Source organism: Mesocricetus auratus, unplaced genomic scaffold (genome assembly GCF_017639785.1).
Source record: "Mesocricetus auratus isolate SY011 unplaced genomic scaffold, BCM_Maur_2.0 Super-Scaffold_100015, whole genome shotgun sequence".
NCBI classification, from domain to species: Eukaryota; Metazoa; Chordata; class Mammalia; order Rodentia; family Cricetidae; genus Mesocricetus; species Mesocricetus auratus.
Window position 1 is genome coordinate 53,853,002 of NW_024429198.1, and position 27,388 is coordinate 53,880,389.

The following is a 27,388-nucleotide window of genomic DNA, read 5'->3' on the forward strand; positions in this document are numbered from 1 at the left end:
TTTCCAGAATCCCCAAGGTTTTCCACACAAGGTCACACTGAACAGGCTTGCCGCCTCCTGTCTTTCCTCCCAGGGCTGCCACACAGGTAGAAGCCACAGGTAACTGTTTCACGTCACAGCTGTCTTTCACGTGCCCTCCTCCACAAAAAGACACAGCCTTACTTCCAGCGAGTTCATGCCCCTTCTCCGCCACTCCCAAAATACAATAAAAGACCACGTGTTTGCCATGTAGACTCTGTCGTAGCTGTGACACCCTTTCTGGAGCAGTGATGCCCAGGGTTGATTTTCTCCACCCTTTCCAGTGGCTTCATGATGGTGAATAGGACCAAGGGCCAGGAAAAAACCGGACCAGAGCTGGAACCCTGATGTCAAACTCGTCTGGCTAACACCCCTCTGCACAGATGATTAAACTAACTCGTGTCAAGATGGGAGGGAGACCACATAGGCTAAAGAAAGCTCATTAAAAGTCTTCTTTATCTATAAACACTTCCTCTTCCTCCCCTGCTGTCTCCCCCAAACTTCCTCCAGGAAACACCTTCCTAGTATTGAGGGCAGGAAAACCTGGGCTGTGTCTAATGAAGAGGTTATAGGAAATGTGTCCTCTGAAATAAACTTCTTTCATTTGTTGTAACTTTAAAAACAGCTTTGGGGAAGTTTACAGAACATATTTCACCAGACACACACCATTCACTTTTAACACAGTGTGGTTTACACTCCCTACCTTCCTCTGTACTCCCAACTTCTGAATATTGGAAAGTGAAGCTGACCACTGACCCATTCATCAGGGTAATGGCTCTCAGTAGCCTGGTGATGACACACAGAGATTATTTTGGGTTCAGTGTGTTCCCCAAAAGTGAGTGTTGAAACTCAATCCCCAAAACAAAAGGGATGGCAGGTGGGGAGGTGATGAGATCCTAAGCACCCATCCTCATGAATGATCTAACACCCATCGAGAAGACTTTGAAGATACGCATGTATGAGATGACGCAGTCCCTCCTGTCATAGCCTCCAGAACCGTAAGAAATAAATTCCAGGACCACCTGAAGGTAAAGGTGCTTATGGCTAAACCTGACAACCTGAGCTAAACCCTGGGACCCACAAGGTAGAAATAGAGAACCAACTCCTGCAAGCTGACCTCTGACCTCCACGTGTACATTCAGTAATTACATGTAATTTTAAAAAGAAAGGAAGTATCTGTTCTTTGTAACAAGCCCCATCTCAGTCACTTCTCAGCTTTTCAGCTGAGGCCAAGTGTAGTGAGCTGTCCAGTCCTGTGTTCTAGGAAGGCAGAAGACAGGCTCAGTGAGGGGTGGCCTCTCTCAGACACTCCCCACGTGGTCTCAGTGACCCTCGACAAGGCCCTGTCTCCACAGTCTGGTTACTTAACACGTTATCCACTGACACGTGTGCACGCACCTCATATGAAACACGGGCCTTGAGCACACAAGAAGGAGACTGTTATAATCCCCGTGTTTCATTATAAGTGCTCCATAAAAGTTACATACGTGAGCAGGGTGTGGAAGCACGCATCTTTAATCCCAGCATCTGAGAGGCAGAAGTAGGCGGGTCTCTGTAAGCTCCAGGCCAGTCTGGTCTACCGCATGAGTTCCAGACAAGTCAGGGCTGCACAAAGAGACCCTGTCTCAAAACCAAAAAAGCAAAAACAAAAGTTATATACACAAACACTCAGCACAGTGTGGTGATAAATTGCTTATGATTTATTAAAGCCACTGCAGATCAAAATAGCAAAGCAGCCATACTAGTTAGCTCTAGAAGCTAGGCAGCGGTGCTACCCTCCTTTAATCCCAGGACTCAGGATTAAGAGGTAGATGGATCTGTTAGTTCAAGGCCACACTGACTGCACAAAATTGATTCGGTCTTAAAAGCAACAGCTCACACAAAGGCGATCTCAGCACTTAGGATCACACACCTTTAATCCCAGGGCTCCTGAGAGGTATTTAAGACAGAAACAGGGCATTCATTCTCCAGCTACATGGAGAAGAGGCAGCAGTCTGAGGCTTAGTGAGAGCTCATGGAGACAGGATCAGCCCTTCAGCCTGAGGTAGAGGTGAGAGCAGGTAACTTGGCTGCTTTGCTTTTCTGATCTTCAGCTTGAAGCTTGAACCCCAATATCTGTCTGGGTCTTTTATTTTTTGTGTTACAGCACAGTGTACAGTTGTGTGCATTTTTAGAGAGGTTATTCCTCTAATTATTATACTAAACTTGTCACTTCCCAATTCCAGACCTATTTAGACTGCCTCTGTCTGGCTTAGCATCTCAGCCCTGTCACCTAGAACACGGTTAACTGACACAGTTAAGGAGTATGAGCCCTAGGGGATGAAAAGAGCCCACGTGGATACTGTCATGAGGGTTTAGTAAAACAATGACTGCCGAGTTAGCAATAGGCTTACAGTGTTGGTAGCACTTGCTACATCCATCACTGCCAGCAGGGACTGACTGGTGGTGGCAGCAGGGACCTGGTATTGCTGTCTCCACCCATAACTACATGGTGTGACAAGGAGTGCCATTCGGACCAGTCCCTATACCACTGCTCCCTTTCAGATCCCTCCTGCCACCATTTTCAACTCTAGCCGCCTCCCCTCCTGACAGTTGACCCACCACACCTGTCACACACTCCAACTCTTCTGGCTTACCTTTAACTCCCAGAAGAACAAAGACTCCGCTGGTTCGCTGAAGAGTGTTGAGCTTTGGTCTCCTTGTTGAGCAAAGGGAGTCTCGGGAATCTGCACATCCTACCTAAGTGGTTTCCGTTGACACTGCTGGGACTGGAGATCTCTGGCCACCTTCGACTGTCTGAGAAGAGAGGGGAGAAGCTGGTGAGATGGGTTGTTAGACAAAAGCGCTTGCCGCACAAGCCTGGTGGTTTCAGTTTAATCCCTGCCCATCGGGAAAGAACAAAGCTGTCCTCTGATCCACAGGTCCGGCACCACAGCAAATCCACACCTGCGCTCACACATATCATACATATCACACGACAGAAGTAAAATATCATAAGAAAGTACTAAAAACAGAAGGGAGCAGCACCCCACCATGTCACTCAGGCTTCACGCAAGGCAACTAGGCCACAAGCACATTACGTGTGCCTACGGCTGTTGAAGCTGTTCCTACTTGGACACTGTTTTCAGGTGACACCACGTGGTCTATAAATTTATGTCCCTAGCCTCTGGCAATATAGAGCACTTACCAAAACTCAGTTTACTAAATAAAAATGAAAGCAAGGGAAGGGATCACAGCGGAATTTCACTTCAGTGTTATTTGCTCCAAATCCATTTTGCCCTCCATTAACACTGAGAACAAAATGTGATTTACATTAGAGAAAAAAAAACAGTCCAAGAGGTCTGAGTGAGAAAGACAAAATCACGTATGGGAAGAAGAAATGAAATGTGGCTGACTCTGAGCATGGAAAGTCAGCATCACAATTGTTAAAAGCTACCACTTTATCGCAAGCTTAGAGCCTGACTCAATCCTATCAACAAATATTACTCAGTGTGTTTAATTTAGACTTTCCTTACATAAAACCACATGGCTACAACCAAAAGGTCATGACCAAGAAAAATAAAATACCAAGTTGGAAAAACATAGCAGTCTTCTACACCAGTGATCCTTGAAATGCAACCCCTAAGCCTTTGGGGTCTTAAGCACCCTCCACTGCGTCCTCGGCACTAAAGAGTAAAATCATCTTCATAATGATGCCAAGATATTGTTTGTCCTTTTCACTTACTCTTTTGCAGGTATACAATAGATCTTTCCTACATCTACCTGTGGTATCAGGGTACCTGACAAAAATGTCCCACTCAGATGTCCTTTTGATGCTGAAGTTGAAATACACCTCTCTTGTGTCAGGCAAACTAAACCCTGCCAACCAAACTGGGACAACCTAATTGATGGCATCCTACGCAGAATTAGCTTTTCTAGGTCCTCCAAACATACATGAATTTGCAAGACAATATAATTATTAGCAGGTTTGAAAGTCGAAACACCTGACTTAACTTTGAGTTCTATAGATCCAAAGTCTTCAGTAATGAGTTGTGTTTAGTCATTTTTTTCTCATCACGTGACAAAGTACTTCACAGAAGCCATCTCAGAAAGGAAGGGTTTGACTTGGCTCACAGTTTCACGGGATGTTAGTCCATCATGGCAGAAAGAACATACTGGAAGGAGCAGCTATGCCTGGCCACAATATGGCGGCCACAGGAAGAAGAAAATGGGGCCAGAAACAGGGCTGGCTAAAAGCGTCAAAGGTCTCCCTTAGGACCTCCGTCATAAACAGTCCCCAACTCCCAAGACAGCACCACCAGCTGGGGACCAGATGCTCAAGCACGTGATCCTGTGGGGGTGATTAGGAGAGTGGTTCACAATGAAACCATAAGAACCTTCTGAATGCATACAACTTTGAGTTTAAATAAGATCCAGAAAGCACAACACATCCTGCCACAACTTTCACTACCTGTGAGGCATGACCTGCTGTTGCCAAAAAACAGAAATGAGATATGGAGTATCGAAGATGGCCAAACTGGTCAAAGCAAGCCTGGTTCAAAGACTCACACCACCACTTTGGACGAGCATTTGTCAGAAGAATGACCTCCTGAAGCCTTGTGGTCTTTATTCACACATGGGATAAAGCCACTGAGAGAGGAAGGGAAGAAAACAGGAAGGTGTGAGACAGTGAAGAGAACAAAACTTCATACAAGCTCTTCAGGGCTCTCTTTAGATCAGCCTTACACACACACACACACACACACACACACACACACACACACACACGGTAGATTTCCTGCTAATTCTCAGAAGTCTGATACACTTTCGTCATTGCCACACAAAAGTCTCTGAGCTCAATCCTACTTACAAACCCATCACGGTCCTCCCTGTGAGCACACCCTGGCCTCCCTGCCCTGCTGCTCTTCATCTCCCACCTTGGAAACCCCCCCCCAGCCACTGGACAAGGGCGGAAGTCACGGTACATGTGAGAAAAGAGGTAGGCAGAGGACTATGACAAACAGAACTTCAGAGATCCAAAGTGTTTGTCATTGATGCCCTATCTAGGGTGAGTGAACATTTGTTTGTGCTCAGAAAAAGTTCACACAACTCATGAGGCTACCTGGACACATTCCAGTCACCTAGCTGATTTGACCAATAGCTACTACATCCTAGGAGAAGCCACAATTCCATCTCTGGACAGCTCTGACTATGACATGATTAGTCATAACTGCCAGAACAAAAAAAGTCTGTGGTGCCTGAGGACATATGTAAATGTTTATTTCCTCAGTAACATAAATAAACAAAAATGTCTATGATCACATAAATCTAAAGGGAACATACTTTGTGACTCATTTTTTAGATTATTGGAAGATCAGGTCATTAGACCAATAAAGAAACAATACATACACCACATAACTAAGGCTCACAGTATGTGTCCACATTATACAGTGGGTTTTGTTTTCCTCCCAAATAAACTTGACACCAAGGGGAAATAAGAACTCAGATAGTTGATTAAGCAATGACAGGTGAATATGACTGGGTTTACTATATCACAAAGTCACCAGTCACATGCTGTTCTCCTCTGGCAAGCTGACGGGAGGGCCATACGCTGGGACAGTCACTGAGATGTTCAGGTGATTTTTCGGGAACTTGTGCAATGGTGTGTTGTAAGGGAGAAAGTATGCGCACAGAATGTGCTGGGAAGTGATATCCCAGCCACGCTACAGACCATCCAGGCAATGAACAGACACGACTCAAAGCAAGAGCACTTGGGAGGGGCGCTTTTCCAATGAACACTTCTTTTTACTGTTTGTTTTTCTGTCTTCCCCACCCAGAGGAGATGTTTTTCCCTCAAACACTGCAACAGTTTAAGGGCTTGTCGTCTATGTAAATAGCCTAAATATATCTCCCCTCTCCATGTACATACTCTGAGTTTAATGAATACTGGAGTTAGACTGTTTCCCATTACACAGCGATGAGGAATAGAGCAGAGTCAATGACTGTTCAAATCAAATAAAGCATCCTAACATCTGCATTACATTAAAAGAGACACCAGACAAAACACTGACTCTTGAGATTAAATCTAAATTTCCTGCTGGAGCCCTGGAAGAGCCTGAGAATCTAGATCCAAAAAGCGACAGAGAAAAGAGATCCCAAAACGCCCTTAACCCAAGATTCAAAAGCTACTTAGCTGTTTTTCCAAAGCACTCAGTCAGCAATTACCCAATAGCCACACAAACAAAACTCTGTGAGAACTGTGCTTTGTGGTCAAGTCTCTGTCCAGGTCATCACAGGACTCACAGCTGTAAGAACTGTGCTTCCTGGTCAAGCCTTTCCGCACGTCATCACAGGATGCACACCTGAAATCCGTGTGTCACAGGAGAAACCGAAGCTCCCCTCCAGTTCTCCTTCTCCAGAATGTTCCTGAATCCCTCCATCTTCCTCCCCAGAAAATACTCTCGTGACACAATCAAATCTCTAGAGGTATTATCTTAGTCTCCTTTGGGGGTCAGTTGGTCTCTACTTTCATAACATACACTTCTAGAAAAAAAGCCCAAGCCTCCCATATACCAAAGCAGCAGACAGAACAGCTTGTCACAGCAAAGACTAAAAAGCACATGGCCAGACTGGCCTCAAGAAGTCGTTCTTAAGTCTACAGCTGCAAGCCTACAACCTCCTCCTTGCTGAGACTCTAAGGAAGTAAATGCTCATCTCTTGTGTGTGATTGGTGATATAGATGCTTCTGTAAAATGCTGCTGTTGCAGGCACACTCTTATGCATGAGCCCGCTCGTACACACACACACACACACACACACACACACACACACACACACACACACACACGAATGTAAGCTTTCCAAGGGCAGTAATTTCATTGTGGTTGTGTTTACTGGTGGGATGGTTGTTTTAGACACTTTTCTATTGCTGTGCAGAGACTCCATGACCAAAGTAATTTATAGAAGAAAGTATTTCATTTGAGCCCACTCCAGAGAGTCCTGGAGTCCATAGCATCAAGGTGGAGCATGGCAGCAGGCAGGCAGGCATGGTGCTGGGCAACAGCTGAGAGCTTGCATCTGATCCACAAAGAATGAGGCAGACAAAGGGGGAGAGGGAGAGAGGGAGGCGAGAGACTGGGAATGGTCTCTTCAGTCTGAAGATCAGATATGCAAAGCAGCCAGCCACTAGAGAGTTCTCACCTCTACCAATGACCAGAACAAAGAAGTGAAACCCCCAAACCTCAGACTGCTCCTGACTGCCCTACTCCTCAGACTCCCTGAGAATGCAATGCGTTCCTGTCTCCTCCTGCCTAGTGCTGGGATTAAAGGTGTGATTCACTCCCACATAGGGCGACCTTGAACTCACAGAGATCCATGTGCCTCTGTTTCCTAAGTGCTGGGATTAAAGGCGTGTGCCACCACTGCCTGGCCTCTATGGTTGTGGCTGGCTTTGCACTCTGATCTTCAGGCAAGCCTTATTAGATCATAAACAAAATATCACCACAGAACGGTGTGGGCTTTGAAACCTCAAACCCCATCCCCAGTCACATACTTCCTCCAACAAGGCCACACCTCCTAATCCTTCCCAAAGAGTTCCACTGACCGGGGAGCAAGCATTCAAACATACGACTCTGTGGGTATCATTCTCATTCAAAATACCACAATGCTTAACCTTCATTTTCAGATGAACTGCATTTAGCATCATCATGGACGCACACATCTGGGTGTGTCTATAAGGCTGTTTCCAGAAGAATTTAACTGAGTGACCTGGATCAACTGTCTATAGTCCCTTACTTCTTTCTATTTTAGTGTGTGTGTGTGTGTGTGTGTGTGATCCTCGTGCAGGGGCCATGCTACTCTTCTGTGTCATTCCAATTTTAGTATGTGTGCTGCCGAAACAAACACCCTCACTTTTTGAGTTAATAAGCTATTGAGTTTTTGGCTTCAACTGCATCATTCAAATCATATTACAGAGAGGAGAATGAAAGGAAGTCAAACAGAAATCATAAGTAAGTAAATGATAATGGTAAACTAGGAGTTCCTTGAGAGGAGTGAGTGTCCAATACCACATAGCAATGAGTCTCAGTGAATAGTGAACCAAGGCTGGGGCCTGGAAAGTAAGAGAAAAGAGACATTTTAGGATAAATATGCCCAGCAATTCGCATGCTATGATCAAAACAAGCCCACAAATGAGAATATTTGCTTTAAAATGCATGTGAACTTTTGTTCCCAAGTATGGTATATTAATAAGAACCATACTTGGGAACTACCCAACTACCCTAAAGGACTAGGGGTGGGGGAGACTACATATATGACAGTGGCTCTCAAAACACTGGCTATCAGGTGATAAACAATCATTTCTGATAAGTGAGGGACAAATGAGGTGAGCCTCACGACCTTCCCAACACACTGGCTTGAAAGAATTTTCAGGCCGTGGTACAGAGAAGAGGAATTGAAGTACATTCCAACTATGAATGACCACTAAAGGAGTATTTAAAATGAAATTTTTGGTTTCAACAACCTACAAAAGAAATGTCTCAGACACTTCAGCTCCTACCTTAAATTAGAGGGGGGAAAAAAGGCATCATGTGTAAACCCGAATGAAGAAACCAGACAGCAGGCTACTACACAGGGAAGGAGGTGGTGGGGAAGGAGGAGCCTCTCACTGCACAGGGCTTCTCTGCGTGGCTTGGGCTTCCTCCCGACATGGTGACTCGTCTGTCTCAAGGGAGAACCAGCCAAGAATCCTGTCACACCTTCTAAGTTGGCCTTTTAAGTCACACCAGTTACTGAAATCAAGGACCACCCTTAACAAGACGAATATGAAAGGATTACCAACATGGAAGTCTTGTAGTAGGTTATCACAGGAGGCGGTAAGGCCTGGGCTGGGTTGTGGTATGATGTTCCTAGGTGTGGTGGTTTGAACGAAAACGGCCCCATAGACTCACGGGGAGTGGCATTATTGGAGGCGTGGCCTTGCTGGAGGAAGTGTGTCACAGGGGGTGGTGGGCTCTGAGGTGTCAAAAGGTCAAGCCAGGCCCAGTGTCTCTTTCTTCCAGCTGCTGATCCAAATGCAGAGCTCTCAGCTACTTCTCCAACACTGTCTGCCGGCATGCTGCCATTATTCCCACCTTGATGATAATGGACTAAACCTCGGGATCTGTAAGCCAGCCCCAATTAAATGTTTTCCTAAGAGTTGACATAGTCATGGCATCTATTCACAGCGACAGAGACCCTAGCTAAGACACCAGGCAAGCTAGACCCAAGGGTTATACCTTGTTGAATCAGCTCAGCACAGCCACAACACGTCTGCATAAACTAGCACTCTGCAGCGTGGGGAACAGGCTTCACTTTATTTTATTTTCTGTACCTGACAAGGTGCCTCTAGTGCCTGGAACTTAGTAACTGAGCATGAATGAATGACCTCAACTATCAAAAAGAGAGCCAAGAGCTAGTCTCAAAAAAAATTTAAAAAAAAAGTTCAGAACAAGGGAGCAAGACAGGATTTAGACATTGGAAAACAAAGGTCTAGTTATTGAACCATGTGGTGGTCTGTGGCCTACAACCAAGGAATATCAATTTATGTTATGCTTATGTTAGTGTGTGTGTGTGTGTGTGTGTGTGTGTGTGTGTGTCCACATGAATAATGGCACACGTTTGGAGGTCAGAAGACAGCTTTTGGAATTCAGTTCTCTCTTTCAGTTGTATGCTCCAGAGATCAAACTCAAGCAGTCAGGCTTAGACGATGAATGCTTCCATCCACTGAGCGGTCAGTCTCGCTGTCCACAGCTCCGTTCTGAGGTACGGGCAGCAGGCCTGGCATACCTAAGCTGGACTTTCCCCCAAAGACTCAAGGGCCGGGGATTCCCACAGGAAGGGAACAGTAGCAAGAGTAAGGAGAGCTGCTGGCTGGAGTCAAATGCTCCGGACATCTGAGCACCGGTTCTCTGGTGCTGAAGTGTCCCCCCACCCTCCAGCCCCCCTCCATCCCCCACACTCTTTTGTCGCCTGGACAGTTTATTAGGGCAGCTGCTACAATAGTTACCAGGAGCAGCCCTTCCCTTCTCAGCATCTGGAAATCTCACTTAGAAAGCACTTCAGGGTTTATGTGCCAGGAAGGAAAAAAAACAACTTTTAAATTTAGTGACTAGAAGATGTTATTTTTAAAACACATCCAGAGAAAACCCACTCAGGACTTGAAGTTTCTAACATTTGTCAAAATGTGAGACCTAGAAAATTTACTTTTGAGAACTGTTAAATTTGGGGTTATATTACTAAGCAGTAGTTGTGAAATCATATTTATTACCTATATCAACAGCATCTTTTAATCATCAACATTATGTTCCGTTAGGTTTTATATTTCATCAAGAATCTAAAAGTCCACTGAAATGATGCGTTCATGATGTCACGCTTAAAAAGGGGAGCGGGACCAGGGAAATAGCTCCACATGTAATGTGTTTACCTCTTAAGTGTGAGAGCCTGTGCTGGGATCCCCAGAAACAGGCAGGTGCGGCAGCCTGTCTTGTCCTTCCAGCCTCAGAAAGCAGAGGCAGGAGATGCCCAGAATGAGCTACCTAGAAAGACTAGCCGCATCGGTGAGCTCTGGGTTGGACTGAGAGACCCTGACTCAGTGACCAAGGAGGAAGGTGAGAGCGATGGTGAATGATTCATGAAATCGACCACAAGTCACCATGTCTCTCTCTCTCTCTCTCTCTCTCTCTCTCTCTCTCTCTCTCTCTCTCTCTCTCTCTACACACACACACACACACACACACACACACACACACACACACACACACGAAAATGGTAAGGAAGGCCTTTATAAGGACTACTCATATGGCAGACAATTAATTTAGATGTGTTTCAATCCTGAGATGCAGGTGTAATCACACCCATTTCAGAGCCAAAGGAATTCCTAACCAGAGTGATTATGTCTAAAACATTTTAACTCATACAACAATAGCAACAATAAAACCTCTGAGGGTCACGTGGAAGAATGGCAAGCCTGACGATGAGAAACAGCGGGTAAGCAGATGTCCCAGGGTAGTTCTCTGTAAGCCTGCAATACTGAATAATAAAAACAAACCAATAACTGATGGTAGGAGTCTCCCCATGACACTGTGCTGAGCCCATATTCCCATCTGTCTGACTTAAAAGCTCATGTTTTTCCCACAGTGTTGTGTTGCCTTCCTTGAAGGAAGTGTTGGGGAATGCTTTATGAGCCCATAATCTAGTAAGAAGGTCCAATGAGGCGTGGCTCGTCACCGAGTGGACTGGTGTCAGTGAGATGTACCTCGTCACCGGGTGGACTAGTGTCAGCAATGCCAGTCACACGAATGTGACAAATGCTTTGGACTTATCTGCTACCTTCTCCCCCAGCTTTTTCCAATTAAAATATAACTACATCATCTCCCCCTTCTCCTCACTCCCAGCAAACCCTGCCATTCCCCTCCTTACTCCTTTTCAAATCCGTGGCCTCATTTAAAATTGTTATTGTTAAATGCCCATGTATACATGTATGCATAAATATGTAAATACAGCCTGCTCGGTCCAGTTTGGTGTTACTTGTTTGCACGTGATTTGAGGGCTGACCACTTGGATAAGCAATCCGGGAGCTCATCCCTGGGGAAGACTGTTTCTCCTGTTCTCAGCATTCCTTGGTTGCCTGTACTTACTGGGAAAGATACCCCTGCTTCCTGAGAAACATTTAGGGCGTAGTGTATACGCTTAGAAGTGCCTCTCTTATTTTCAGAATCCAAGGAGGAATTTATGGATTTCTTTTTATGTTTTCCGTTTTGAGATAGTTATCCATATACATCCATCCTGCCAAGGAGGAATTCAAATTAAATAGTATCCAAGAGCTGGGGAGGTGGCTCAGTAAGCTTCCTGCTGGGAGAGCATAAAGATGACTTTAGACCCCAGCACCCATGTAAAAAGTTAGGCATAGTGGCCCATGTCTGTAACCCCAGGGTCAGGTGTCCTAGTTAGGGTTTCTATTGCTATGAAGAGACACCATGACCACAGAAACTCTCGTAAAGAAAACATTTAATTGGGGTGGCTTGCTTACACTTTCAGAGGTTCAATTCCATCATCATCATGAAGGGGAGCATGGCAGCGTGCAGGCTGATGTGGAGCTGGAGAAGCAGCTGAGAGATCTGCATCTTGCAGGCAACAGGAAGTCCAATGTGACACTGATGGGAGCTTAAACAAAAGAGAGACCAAAGCCCGCCCCCACAGTGACACGCTTCCTTCAGCAAGACCACACCCACTCCAACAAGCCACATTCCCTATGAGATTATGGGGCCCGGTTACATTCCAGCTACCACACCAGGGAAGCAGAGACATGAGGAGCCTTGGGGCTCATTGGCCGGCCAGTCTAACCAAACCAATGAACTCCAGCTTCAGTGAGAGACCTTGTCCCAAAATATAAGGTAGGGAAAGACATCTAGTACTGACCTCTGAGCTACACTTGCACACACATGCGTGTGCACCCACACCCATTCACGTGAGTACATACATAACCCACACACACAAGGGGAGAGAGAGACCGAGACAGAACACACACAGAGACAGAGAGACAGAACATACACATACACAATAAGAGACAATACAGACACAGAAAGAGAAAGAGAGAACACACACTGAGAGAGAGAGAACACACACACACACACACACACACACACACACACACACACGCACCGACAGACAGACAGACAGACCAAATGCAGCAACTTCTGTGTGGACAAAGGGGAAAACGAAGATGATGTGCACAGGGAGGAGACAGCTAAGCAAGCTTGGAAGAGGAATGTAAGAGAATGCTAACCCTGCCGGGCTAAGGGAAGAAGACGGGACAGGAGCGCTTATATGAAGACAAGCATAAAAAATAAGCAAGATAGGGTCAATTCTGGAAATAGAGAAAAATTTAAAAATCACCAAAAAGAGAGGGACAAAGAAACTGTGGAGGTGAGCTGAATGACAGAGAAGGAGGTGGGCGTGACTCCCGGTCCCTTCACAAAGCAGCTCTGTCCTGGCCTGTGGGGTTCCCTCCCTTTCCTGACAGCAACAGGGTCAGCAACTTTGAGTGACACATTTTGCAATAGCATGGCAGTAAATTGAAAGCCTCAGAGAGCAAACAGACCCTCACAATGAAAAGTAAGCTCCGAGGAATGCAGATTAAACTCACACTGACATGATGCTTCAAATGGGGACACATGGCGCTGAAACCGGGCCACATTCTGAAATCATTTTCATTCCACAGTGAGCTTCCACACCACAGGCTCTGCTGCGGGTTGTATTTCCACCACCGTTCGTTCACCAAGCTGTACATTGGAATCTACTCCATCTTTACTGCTGAGTCAGTGGGGGGGGGCAGCGTATGTAAGCATCCCTGAGCTCAGACTTACTCCTGCTAGTATGCTTAACCACAGGACGCCTGGGTCATTGCATCCACACACTGTTCTGAGAGGCTTTCCTTGCTGATTCAAGGACTTTGTAGATCACACTCACAGTGGGCAGGCCCTTCTATGCATGCAGTTGAAATAGGCTTCTTCTATACCTACTAGTCTCCTTTAAAGAGAAAAAAAAGATGTATTTATCGTGTATACAGTATTCTGCCTGTATGCCTGCACACCAGAAGAGGGCACCAGATCTCATCACAGACAGTTGCTAGCCACTATGTGGCTGCTGGGAATTTTAACCTCTGAGCCGTCTCTCCAACACCACTAGTCTCCTGTTTGGAGATAAACATTTCTTTCTTCAAAGGTTAGAAGTTGAGATCCATAAAGCCATGGCTGGAGGGTCAGCTCAGAAAAACACTTACCCAGGGTGTCTAAAGCCCAGGCCCAACGACCAGCACTACAAAAACAAACAAAACTTGTGTGTGTGTGTGTGTGTGTGAAATTCAGTAAATATATTGATTATTCAAATGAGGATAAATTTAAAAACAAAAAGAAAACATAAAAGTCAGCCTGGGGATAAAGCTTAGGGGTAGAGCGTCTGTCTAGTTTGCTTGGACTCTTTGGGCTGAATTCCCAACATAGGGGGCAAAAGGGGTGGAGACTGGGGTGTGGAAAAGAAGGGAGAGGGAGGGAGGGAGGCAATCATGAAAGGTATCCTACAGCTCTTGTTTTTAAGAGGAGTGTTTTATTAAACCCAGAAGTATTTTATTAAAAGATTCAGGCTACATATTTAACAAGTGGGAGGTTCTAACAAGGCCCTGGAACCTGAACTACATAAGATTCTAATAAAAACATCAACTATGTGCTAGATAATCTTCTGAAGTAAAAATCAACTCTACGGACAGGCAGTGCCATGAGCAAAAGCAGGGAGCACAACTCGCCCATCCCTGAGAACTGCAGCCACCCCCACATCACTGGCTGTCTAAGCGACCATCCACAGAGCCCATGGTCCTCATCCCCAGCCCCGCTCCTCCTCGGCTGCCAATCAACGCTGCAACAGTCTCCACAGTGGACCCAGCCTTTCTCCTACCTGCACAGCTGTGTGCTGCCTGCGCCGACACCCTGATGCAGAGATTACAGACCACATTCCTACCCAATGTCCAGGGAGGAACAGCCAGGGGCCTCCGACCAAGACGGGCTCAGCTTTGACCCTAAGTCCTGCACTCACTCACTGGGCAGCACGGGGCAGTTTACTGAACCGCCCAGAGCTTTGCTGTCTTCGTGGGATTCCTATGGAGATTATTATGAGCTTGACACATGGGAAGGCGTTTCCCAAAGCCTAAAGTGATATTTACTTATTCAGAAGTAATCGTTTCGTTATGCCGTGGAAAGATGTGATCTGATTTTATAAATTAAGCTATACTGGAAACGTGACTGGCCTTAATAAGTCAAGAATTGTAGACCCAACCCTGGTTCTGCTGAACGACACTAACCAAGTCACTTACCCTCCGTGATCTGCTGCACAACCTAGTGGTTTAACTAAGTTGAAGGTCCCTGAAGAGCCTTCAAGTTCTAGTAAACTTGGTTTATTGTAATGTTTAGTCTTCCTGCCTGCCACCTGGTTCCTGTTGCTGCTTTCAGCCCCTAAATAACACACAAGACACTGTATTAATCATGAAGCTGTTGGCCGTTTGCTTGGTTTCTTATCGGCTAGCTCTGACTTGATTATTAGCCCATAATTACTAATATATATTTTATAAGAACTTATCTTTTTGAGGATGCACTCCTGAGCATCCCGTAGGCTGGAGTCCCAGAGTGGATGAAAAAGAGACACGAGATGTATACCAGCATCCGTCTCTCTCTGCTTCCGGACATGAATGGACCGCGACCAGCTGCCTCAGGTTCTTGTCACCACGCCTTCCCTCCCATGAGCGACTGTACCCTTAATCTGTGAGCCAAAAGAAGCTCCTCTCCCCTTAAGGTGTTCTCATCTGGCATTCTGATGTGGCTATGAGAAAAATAACCCAAACAGCATCTTTATTGGCATTTACAAGCAGTACCGACCAGTAAGCAGAAGAGTCTCACATGTTCTGCAAAAAGGCTGTTCTAAGTTCTTGCTGAGTGAAACTGGTCAGCGGACAGTCCCAACAGTCTGCAGCACCAGCTCTACAAACCCCAACTATCCGTGCCTTGCTGAATGGTTGTGCTCATGTCTTTAGTAACTTTAAATTGAGACTTTTTCTTTTACTAATTTTCCTCCAGTTCATATATTCACTATGATTTTACCTGATGTTTTCAAACTACATTGAGAGAAACAGTTGTTTTTCATTTTAAGCTTCTGTGGAAAAGCTTGGCAAATAGGCCAAATTTAATTTTTGGCTTCTGATTAGGACTGACCTCACTGTTTTTGCACACAACCACACCTCTAGAAGCTGTAAAATGTGGCCCCACAAGCAGGATGCTATCAGACACAATTAATGGACAAAGAAAGGTTCGAGTAAATAGACAAGATGCTGGAGGGAGATGACTATGTTCTCTATAAAACATACATTTTCAGAAAGAAAAGTGGCCTGCAGGGCTTTTATGAGTGTCCTTGTTAGGGATGTGGAGTCCGCAATGGGAAGAGGGTCCTTCTGTCTCTCACAGAACTGTCTGTGTTTCCCAAGTGCCTCCTAATAGCAGCAGCAATATTTATGAACTCATACACTAGCGGATTCTGCTGGCCATGTGTAAATCTGAAGTGCACACAAGGCTTCGGTGCCTCGGGATTTCATCATGCTTTTGGCAAGGGTCTGCACACATGAGGAGACCTTTTGTCAAACCACATAACTCTGACTTGTTTATGAGCTCTAAAATTAAATTATCTTGCGTAAATGCTCAGAAGGTAATCTTCATATTACTCTCAATGGTCCACAGTGCCACCACAAAAGATGCAGTCACAATTCATTCTGTGACACTGGGCAGCCCTTCGGCTTCCTTGGTGGTACAATGCACTGCTTCATGGGAGTTTTGTGACCTGCAGACTCTCACGAGTTGGGGGAGGGAGCATAGCTGGAAGCACTTCTGCCAGATCTGTAATGAAAGCATTCACGACTGAACAAAGAAAATACATGAATGTAAAAGAACAGGAACACTACTTCAGAGCCTGCAAACCTTTTCTATGTAGGACCAGACAGCAAACATTTTACATTTCCTAAGCCATATAGTCTAGGTGTATGAGCAACTACTAAATTTTTCTGTTGTGTCATAAAAATCGCCATAGATAATACATAAGTGAACAGGGCCACACACTCTATATAAACATGCAAATTGCTCTGGGTTGTGTTGATTTCCCTTTCTCTATGTTCTGCTTTGTAGACATGGGTGGTTAATATTAATACAGACCAGACCCTTCTAGGCTTAAAAAATATTTAATACCTGATATAGTGTCACAAGATTGCAATCCTGATACTCAGGGGGTAAAGGCAGGAACCAGGAACATCAGGGATTCAAGACAGCCTTGTCACACAGCAGGCTACATGAGACTATGTGAAAATAATAATTGCCATTGGGGCTAGGGTAATGGCTCCATGGAGACAGTTCTTACTGTGCAAGTGCTGGAAACAGAGTTAAGATCCCCAGCATCTGTGGAAAAGCCAGACCTAAGTGTGCACACCCGTGACCCCAGTGCTGGTGGCATGGCGACAAGCAGATCCTGGCTCTCTATGACCACAAAACTTACCAATATCTTTTCTGAGAAGTATGTTGGATCATATACTATGATACCAAAATGTGCCGTTTTAAAAAAACAAGCGTACAGTAGAAAATTCTATATGTTGGGTGACATTGGTGACTACAGGGATAAAAACATAGAACCTTCCATTGTGTGAGGACATGGCTAACAAGTACCGTGGATAAACCAAACAGTGGCCTCCATCAGACACCAAATCTGCTGCCACCTTGACCCTGAACTTTCAGATTGCTGAATATAATTTCTATTGTTTGCGAACTAAAAAAAGAAACACAAATGACCCCTAAAGTTCTATAACACAAAATTATGGGTCATGGGGATTAGAAGATATGATCTCTTCACAGTAAGTGGTGGGCATTCTGAGCTGTGGAATTTGTCCAAGACTGTGTGACGGGAACCATTCTGACCACAGATGCTCTGGTGGCACTAGGGACAGGAGTTGAATTGTAAGTTGTCACTTACCTAACATTCTGCAGGGTTTCAACTTCTATCACGATGCATACCACCAAACCATCAGGAGTTTTCTTTTGATCGGAGCTGCCTCCTCTGATGGAACCAAAGTAACCAGCATCCCTTTTAATTAAAGGAGAAACCAAGCTGATCATTCACCCTGGAAACACAAGGCATTTTCTACGGTTGCCAAAAAAGCATTTGAAATGCTTGAATATTGAGATGATACATTCAGTCAATAATAATTACAAATTACCAGTTTTGTGCAAAGACAAAACAAAGGAAAAACAACGAAAGAAGTTGTAAAATTCCAGCACTTACTTACCAAACCAGGGTCTCCTGATATGGTCAGTGGGAACAAAAGTCAGGCCCAGGGTGGAAAAGTCTCACTCAGCAAGACTGAAGCTGAGACAAGTTTATTGCAAGCAATCAGACTTCTTATACCCTTATCAGAAATAGAATATACTGGTGGCTGCCAGGAAGAATACGATTGTAGTTGCCAGGACACAATGTGTAAAACCCATACAGGGTACACAAGGTTAATGTCTAAGACTGATTGTCCAGTCAAGCTTCTGTATGCTTCGCTGACTTCTAGGGAATGCAGAGATACACAGGAACCCTGAACACTTCACTGCCTGAGGGAGTGCCTCGGTGTCTCGGAAACTGAAGGCACACAGGGAGCGCCCCAGGAGCCACAGACTCTAACCTGAAAAACCTACAATACATGCCTCTCAGGGGACGACACCGGGCCAACTCCATGATTCCCTTACAAGAGATTATTGTCTGAAAAAAATCACAGTACAGCCCACAGACCAGAGAAACTAGATGAAGAGGGGTAGTCTATGGTGGCGCACGATACCCCAGGGAAGGAGAAACAGATTTATGGGTGGGCTGGGGGCAGTGGGGATGGGAGCATGAGGAATGAGGCTGGCGAGGGAGGGACGGAGGGATAGGGTATTGGGAGAGAAGACTGGAATAGGTGGGCATTTGGGGAGCAATGTGGAAACCTAGTGCAGGAGAAACTTCTTGGAACCTATAAGGGTGACCCTAGCAAGTACTCCTGGTAACGGAGGGTGTGGAGCCTGAACCAGCCATCTTCTGTCACCAGACTAGGCTCCCAGGGGTGGGACTGGGACACCAACCCAGTCACAAAAGCAATGACCCACAAGGTATCCTGCCTGCAAGACTGAGCGGTGAAATGGTGGCTCAGAGCTCGTGGGAGTGGCCAACCAATTTGAGGCCCAAGCCACGAGAGGGAGCCCATGCCCAACATTGCCTGGATGGCCAAGATCTGAAAGCTGGATGACTCAGAGACCTAGGGTAAACCCAAACATGACTGACAAAAAAAAAAGTTATTGAAATGATTCCTAATGATATTCTGCTATACTCATAAATCAGTACTTAGCCCAATCGTCACTAGAGGCTTCTTACAGCAGCTGATGGGAGCAGATACAGAGACCCTCAGCCAAACATTATGCAGAACTTGGGGAACCTCTAAGAAGGGGAGGAAGGATTGTAGGAGTCAGAAGGGTAGAGGACACCAGGAAAACAAGGCCCTGGGTGTCAACTAAGCATGACTCATGTAGAGGTCTCAGAAGCTAAAGAAGCAACCACGGAGCCTTGATGGGGCTTCCCTGGGTCCTCTGCGTACATTCTGTGGTTGTTTAGCTTGGAGTTTGTGTGGGACTCCTAACAATGGAGTGGGGGGTCTCTGACTCTTTTGCTGCTCTTGGGGCTCTTTTCCTCTTACTGGGTTTCCTCCTCCAGCCTTGGTAGGAAGGTTTATGCTTAGGGTCATTGCATCTTGTTATGCCGTGTTTGGTTGATGTCACTGGGAGGGCCTGGCTTTTTCCCAAGGGAAATGGAGCAGCAGTGGATCTTGAGGAGAGAAGGGGGAGGAGTGGAGGGAGGGGAGGCTGTGGTCAGGATGTATTGTATGAGAGAAAAAAGAAAGGGAGAAAAAAGAGCCTCTGGGATAGGAAAATACATGTTTTCACAACCCATTCATAAAATTGAAGTGCAAATCCACAAGCTGTTCTTGGCCTTTACTGCACAACAAAACACTGTTTCTATTTGATAGAAGGCTTTAGCTTTCATGTCCTGTGAGAACAGAGAATACTTGGCCCTATAAGATTCCACAAGCCTTCTACAGGTCGTTTTGTAAGGTTAAAAGCAAAGACGGCTCATCAGTTAAGAGCACTCGCTGCCCTCACAAAGGACCCACATTAGGTTCTCAACACCCACATGGTATCTCAAAGACATCCATAACTCCAGGTGCAGGAATCCAGCACCCTCTTCTCCACGAGCATCAAGCACTCATGCAGTGTACACACATGCAGGCAAAACACACGCAAAATGAAAATAAATAATTCTAAAAATACAATGCATTATGTAAATATGTAGCGTCATCACTAGAAAACAAAACACTACTGTGGTATTGTCACCTCAGTTCCCAAGAAGCTCTGAAGACTTGGGGGTTTGTTTGTTTGCTTAAGTATAATACTTTTGTTAATCCTTTGAGAATTTTATATGGTCACACAGTGTACGTTGATCATTATTTAGTACCCACTCCTTCCCCATTGTCCCCAGATCCACCCTACCGACTTGGTGAACTCTTTTCTTGTTGTAACCCACCCAATCCGGTTTGTGCTGGCCATATACTCACGGGTGGGGGGGGTCCAACACTGGATCATTGTCAACCTACCAAGGGGCCCACCCTTAACGAGGACTTACTCTCCTACCCCCTGAAGCCATCAGCTACCAGGAGCTCCTCAGTTGGGAGTGGAGGCTCATGAGTTTTCTCGCATTCCACGCCGGGATGTTGACTGGCTTGTCTGTGTGTAAGCCTCATGCAGACGATCCCAGCTGATGTTAGTCCATGCTACAGCAACCCTGACATGTCCAGAAAACAGCCTCATTCTAGTCCTCCCTGGCTTCTGGCACTTACAGTTTTTCTGCCCCCTCTCCTGCAGTGGTCACCGAGCCTTCTCGGGTAGAGGGTATGAGGTAGATTTGCAGCTGAACATTCCAATGATGGTTATTCTCTGGACTTTTATTGGTTGTGAGTTTCTGCACAAATCGCCATCTACTGCACCAAACAAACAACCAACAAACACTCCTCTGATGAGGTCTGGGAGCTGCACCAATTTATCAGTGCAGAGATACAAATTTAGGAAACAGTTTGCTACTGTGCCCTTTCAGCAAGTTAGCGGCAGGAGGTCCACACTGGGGGCCGATGAGCTCTCCATGGGTCTATGGCCAGATTTACAGTAATATTTACTCCAGTGGAAAGGATGGTAAATCAAATATGTAAGAGTAGTTTGTTACCCCCATAACATTCAGGCCACTAATACACTCACACTACATATCTTAACATATCAGTCACTATTGTAGTTCATGGGGTTCATTGATAACACTATGAATAATAACACACACACACGAGAGAGAGAGACAGAGACACAGAGAGAGAGAGACAGAGAGACAGAGAGAGACAGAGAGAGAGCGAGAGACAGACAGAGACAGAGACAGAGACAGACAGAGACAGAGACACAGAGAGACAGAGACACAGAGATAGAGACAGACAGACAGACAGACAGAGACTACACAGCATAGCAAAGAGGAAATTTCCTGATTAGCACCAACTGGATTTCTCGGTGTCTTATGACCATAGCGTGTGGTGTCTTCAACAACACGCTCTGACGTGTTTGTTGAGTGAGAAAAACATGAAAAGATAGAAAAGGAGGCACGGAAGCCCTATTATGCGCTTGGCTCTGTGCCAGGAAGTATAACCGTTTCATAAGAAAATAGCTAACTTATTAAGATTGATTTCTGTGTTCAAGTTTTGGAGACTGTTGATTTATGTTTGAAATTCTTCCTCATTTTAGTCTTTGTTTGGAAAACTGACTGGGGCAGCACTTCTTTCTTTTGACTAGCAGCTTTTTTTTGAAGGAGGCCAAGAACTCTGTCATCTGTTTGAGACCAGGCATTGTGTCTGCTATCTGAAACTGCCACATGGGCAATGGGTCCTCTACAGCATTTTCAGTCCCCTCATTCCCACCTGCTACTCTCCATCAGAGGTTAGCACACCTTCAGTGCAAGGACCATCGTCGCCTTTGCCAGCAGCAGGGAACGCCCCTGAAGACGTCATTTATGGAGGTAAGCATTGGAGCGCCTGACTCCTTTTTCTGAAGAACTGGGGTGGAGTTGGAGACGTCTTGTACCAGACTGATGGCCCACTGCACCTCAGCCCTGGAGTCTCTGTGCCTCGGTGGACCTAGACTTCCGGCAGCTGATTTCCACCCCCACCTCCCCGCTGCACCTGGAGTCTCTGTGCCTCCGTGGACCCAGAGATTTGCTTTCGGGCCCACTTCTCCATCAAGCCTCCATGGGCCTGGAGAGCTGTTTCGGATACCCAGGGCAGCCCTCTCCTCACATTTCCCCCTCCTGCTTTGGTGTAAATCCACTTGAAACTAACTTAACCTTTTTTGTTGCTTTCTCTGTAACTTTGCCTTGCTTTTGTCAACATTAGCTTAGCTAACACTGACTAAAGTTTTAAGGTACGTGAAGCCTGCGTTAGTTACCTTTCCCATCTCTGTGACCAGTTAATGGGAGGAGTAGCTATTCGTGTTTGAGAGGGTTCAGTCTATCCTGGGAGGGCAGAAGGTGGGGGGACAAAAGCTACAACAGAGGCCGTTCCATGGCCGTGGAGCCAAGGCCAGCTATGACCCCCCTGGCCCCACCTCTGCGGCACTACGTCTGCCAGTCAGGCCTCATTTCCAGAAGGTTCTGCAACCTCCAAAAACAGCACCACGAGCTATGGACCAAGGGTTCAAACATATGAGTGTGGGGAGGCATTTCATATCCAAATCGGAACTGGGATCTATCACCACTTTCGTAAGTTTATACCCCATGAATCAAGTGTAATACTCTTAGCTCTGTTTAGATAATCTACGCCGTACACCAATAATCCCATCTTCTGGTGCTACCCACCCTGTGAGCCACGCGTTGCTATTCCCACTGCACAAAAGCGGAACTGGAACCTTAGACATCAAGTTACCAGTGGATAGGGTGGTGATAATGAATCAATTCTTCACCATGAGGCTGAAGCAGCCGAGCATAAAATGGCGAATGTATACTCATAACTTATATCTGTCTCTATAAACTTTATCTTGGTTTTGAAAATCACTTTTTTATAACATAAAATTTAGATATACTGGTTCTTTACATTGTTTTGGTTTCAGATGCCACTAGGAATTAAATGCTGTGGGCCCTCCACCAAGAAATAAATGACTTCTCTTTCTCCCTCCCTCCCTCATTCCCTCCCTCCCTCCCTCCCTCCCCCTCCTTCCCTCAATCCATCCCTCCCTCCCTCCCTGTCTCCCTGCCTCCCTCCCTCCCCACCTCTTCTGAGTTTCATAATCTACAAAATGGAGATAATATTATACATTTTGCCTGATATGTGTTAATGTTAAATGAGATCAGATGAAAAATCCACAGTACTTGGCACTGGATAATGCATGATACCTTTTTATGATTTACAATGTTCTGGCTATCTAGAATACAAAAAAAAAAACTAGTATTCATGTCAATAGTCAATAGTTGGTAGGTAGGTCGATTTGCCATTGGTAACAGCAGTATGCAGGGGCTGGGGAGACAACTCAGCAGTTAAGCCCTTCTTATTGCAGAGGACCTGATCAGTTCTCACCACCCACATCAGGCAGCTCACAGCGGCCTGTCACTCTAGCTCCGGGAATCTGGAGCCTTCTTCTTGCCTCCAAGGGCACCCACATGCATATTCATGTACACAGGGGCATACACACACACACACACACACACACACACACACACACACACACACAGCGAGACTAAACTATGAAACCTTTGCCTGTTCCCAAGAGGAAGCCCAATCGACTGGATTTCAGATTTCTATTGTGACTTTGGGTTTCTGATTTTTAAGCAGTTCTAAAAAATACTGGGCCAGATAGCTCAACTTGGCATGTAAGAGCCACAACCTGAGCTCCATTCCTGAAACGCAAGTAAGGGTGGAAGGGGAGGACCAGCTACACAAAGTCACCCTCTGACCTCCATACCCATGCCTTGGCATGTGCACATCTTCACACACGTCAGACACATCACCATCATACGGAAGACCTTTGATAATAATAATGCCTACAGGTGACAACGCATGGCTAACACTTAATCATGTGTGAGTATCCGTGTGCTTAGGAGATACTAGTAAATATCCATCATTATTACCTTACAGTAGACATGCGGATTGTGGCGTTTTGAAAGAAATTGGCCCCCAAAGGTAGTGGCACTATTGGGAGGTGTGGCTTTGGGGTGTGACTTTGTTGGAGGAAGTGCGTCACTGTGGAGGTGCGCTTTGAAGTCTCACGTATACTCAAGATACCACCCAGTGTCTCAGACTGCTTCCTGTTGCCTGCAAGATGTAGAACTCTCAGCCCACTCTCCAGCATCAGGTCTGCCTGCATGCTGCCGTGTCCCGCCATGACGATAATGGACTGAACCTCTGAAACTGTAAGCCAGCCACCACAATTGAATGTTGTCCTTTATAAGAGTTTGCATGCCATGGTGTCTCTTCACAGCAAGAAAAATTGCCAAACCATATAATATCATTTGTTACTATGGTCAACTATTTTGTGACCTGTGCTTTTATTTTTATAGCGCATTTATTTATTCTTCCAAAGTTTCATACATGCTGCCTTAGTCAGGGTTTCTATTGCTGTGATGAAACTCCATGACCAAAAGCAAGCTGGGAAGGGAAGGGTGTATCTGGCTGACACCTTCACATTGTAGTCCACCTTTGAAGGAAGTCAGGACAGGAACCCAACCAGGGCGGGATCCTAGAGGAAGGAGCAGAGTAGAAGCCATGGAGGGGAGCTGCTTGCTGGTTTGCTCTTCGTGGTTTGTCCAGCCTGCTTCCTTATAGAACCCAGGACCCCCAGCCCAGGAGTGACCCCACAGAAAATGTCCTACAGCTGGCTCTACGGAGGCGTTTCCTCAACTCCTTTCAGACCCTAGCTTCTGTCAAATTGGCATAAAACTAGCCAGGACACAGGGATACAATGCATATTGATCTTAACTGCCACAACTTCCCCCAGGACACCAAACACATTATTAAGAAGCCATCTGGAGCCAGGTATGGTGGCTCATGCGTGTAATCCCAGCATGAGGATATGAAGCATAAAGTCATCCTCTGTCGTGCCCGCCTTGACCAGCAAGGAAGGCGCAACACTCGGACTCTTCTTTAAGCAGTTTATTCAGGAACCTTGAACAATCTTAATCAAGTGTACTTTAGCAGTTGTTCCTTCCTGAGCAATCAAAAAAATTGAAAAACACAATAGTGTACAGCATCCAAATTTTCTGTGTATTTTTCATCTTTATGTGGCTTATTTATTTATCTATCATTATTACATCGTGGTCCCTTTTTTATCCTGCTCTTGTCATGGTCCCTTTTTTACCCCACCTTACCTTGGGAACTTACCAGCGCACTGCCCTGACTGCAGAAAGTTCTGAGTCGACTGGAAAGGGTCCCTGTATGGGCCACCACTTGTCGAGACTACCTAGACCAGCAAGGAAGACGCAACGCTCAGACTCTTCTTTAAGCAGTTTATTCAGGAACCTTGAACAATCTTCTGACCAATCTTCTGACCCCGAGGAGGGCCAACCCACACCTTAAAAGCCCTTGGGTGGCCAACCCCAGTATGCCCCGTGGAACATGCAGATAGGTCCACGTGCGCGAAAGCAAGCCTGATATCCAGCCTTAACCAAATACAGGTGGGGCTCTTAAGGAGTTGTTTATCACAGGAGTTGTTTATCACAGAGAGCACTTGCTGTCGGGCTAGCAGAAGGCAGAAGCCAGCGCCATCTTAAGGGTGCGGCACTTCGCAGCTCTCTACAATCCTCGGCTAATGAAGGATGTAACTCTGGGATCAAATCAGGGTTATTACCAGGTCTTATCAATAAAGTGCACTCAAAATACACGAGGCTGCAGCGCTGCCACTCCTCATGTTCCCAGTGGTGATCTGGAAGGTCCAGGGAAGGTCACCAAGCCATGGCTTCAGTGAGCCCTTCACAGTACAAGCCAGCGAGTGACACCCCATCCCTGCCACCACCCGGGTTTTAATCAGGTCAGTATCTCCAGAGAAAACCACACCCATTGGGCCAAGTTGCCCCATACGATTGGCTATCGGGCCAAATTCCCACAACACCCAGTTACATAGCAAGTTCAAGACCAGCCCTGACTGCATGAGAGATAGTGTATCAAACAACAATAAGAACAAAAGGAAGTTATCTGAAAATGTGGTTTTGAATGATACAGAGACAGTGTTGGGTACTCAATGTGAAGTCCCACATTAAATTAAAGGCTAAACTGGAAAACAGCAATGCCAGATGGCGCCCAAATCCTTTCGGTATTTTCTCTTGTCTCCCCCACTCCTCAGGTGAACCAACTGCACGTTAGAAATTTTAATTTCCAATAGACACACCTAGTAAGTCATATAAAGTAACTGCTAATTAGTGAATCAAGATTCTAACCCCAGCCTAGCTTCAAAACTTCATACCCTGCTCTGCAGTTTGCCAAACTTTACAGAGAAAGATAAACACTTTTCAAACCAATCAAGAGCTCTGCCCACAAAATATCTACCTCCCAACTCCCACCACAAAATATCTACACCCAACTCCCACCACCTTCAATCAGATAATTCCTGGTGGGGATAGCAAAGTCCAAGGAACAGATAACAGATACACAGAATCTGGTCCTAGAGTAAACAGGAACATTTCAAATTTAAAAAAAAAAACAACAGAAGGTAAAGAAATTCAGTAGCTCTCTGATCTGAGACAACCATTTAATTAAAAATTGCAATACTCCTTTTGGCTTGTAACGCAGCATCACATAAATGAGCTACATCCTTAACTAATTAGAACTCCGAGTTATATAAACATAACTTGGCAACTTGCTTACTAGTTTGAATAAGGCATTGAAAAGGGCACATGAAAACTCTATGCATAAATCAAGGGAATTTCTCCAATTTCAATGAATCGGATTTTCAGGAGTGAAGCTGCCGTTAAAAGTGAGTTTAGATGCCAATTAAGGAAGCTATAATATAAACAACTTCCCTGTGCTTGGAGTGAAATGTAATCAATCTAGGATTATTTCCTTTTCATCTGTGGTAGTAACTTATCTATGTGATTATAAGAAAGACCCTGAAGAAATAAAGTATTGGAATCCAAGTGCATAAATCAACAAGCACACTGATGTGAGCGTCACCATGAGAAACGGATACCAGTCATCCAGCCATTTGCAATCTTCTTGGAGAATCTTAGTTTTTCATGTGTACAAAGTTCTTATCTTTTTTAACCCAGTAGGCATGCACTGTAGACAAATTTCTCCTTTTCCCTAAAGTACTTCTCAAGGAGGATCCAGCACCGGTATCATCCAGCCTTCCATTCTTTCTGTCCTGCACATGCTGTCTCAACACACGAACGTGCCATAACTTATTACTCAGTCCCTACAAAATAACTTGTACTCTTGTAAACAATGCTGCAGCAGCATTCTAGAAGCTACATTTTAGTGAAGATATACCAGTACCTTAGCAGACGAAGTCCTTGGCACACATCCTAAGTTTCTACTCAGTTTAGCAGCCTGATTATTTCATGGCAGATACTGCTCACATTTCCATATTGATCCAGAGCAGTGGTTCTCAAGCTGGGGTTGAACAGCCCTTCAGGTGTTGCCTAAGACCGTCAGAAAACAGATATTTACATTTTGATTCATAACAGTGGCAAAATTACA

The 27,388-nt window shown here is 45.4% G+C and overlaps 2 long non-coding RNA genes and 1 other non-coding gene across 5 annotated transcripts in view; all 3 read right to left on the reverse strand.

Annotated features, from left to right (window-relative positions):
- The window catches only part of LOC106022354, a 28,657-nt gene extending 16,132 nt beyond the window's left edge, over positions 1-12,525 (reverse strand). For both annotated transcript variants that reach the window (XR_005881710.1, XR_005881709.1), the window contains exons 1-3: positions 12,065-12,525; positions 2,655-2,814; positions 1,506-1,638 (exon numbers count right to left, since the gene is read on the reverse strand). This is a non-coding gene — a long non-coding RNA (uncharacterized LOC106022354). The remainder of the gene's footprint in view (positions 1-1,505; positions 1,639-2,654; positions 2,815-12,064) is intronic.
- On the reverse strand, positions 7,797-7,902 carry LOC121144428. Its single transcript, XR_005881781.1, has one exon. It is a non-coding gene; the product is annotated as a U6 spliceosomal RNA (small nuclear RNA).
- A 2,608-nt stretch (positions 12,526-15,133) lies between the features above and the next one.
- On the reverse strand, positions 15,134-27,382 carry LOC110343730. 2 transcript variants are annotated; one of them, XR_005881599.1, is made up of 4 exons: positions 27,185-27,382; positions 25,079-25,157; positions 17,587-17,697; positions 15,134-15,402 (listed from the first exon to the last, which is right to left on the reverse strand). It is a non-coding gene; the product is annotated as an uncharacterized LOC110343730 (long non-coding RNA). The 2 variants fall into 2 exon arrangements; XR_002386043.2 differs by lacking the exon at positions 15,134-15,402 and adding an exon at positions 15,428-16,466.
- Positions 27,383-27,388: the final 6 nt, after the last annotated feature.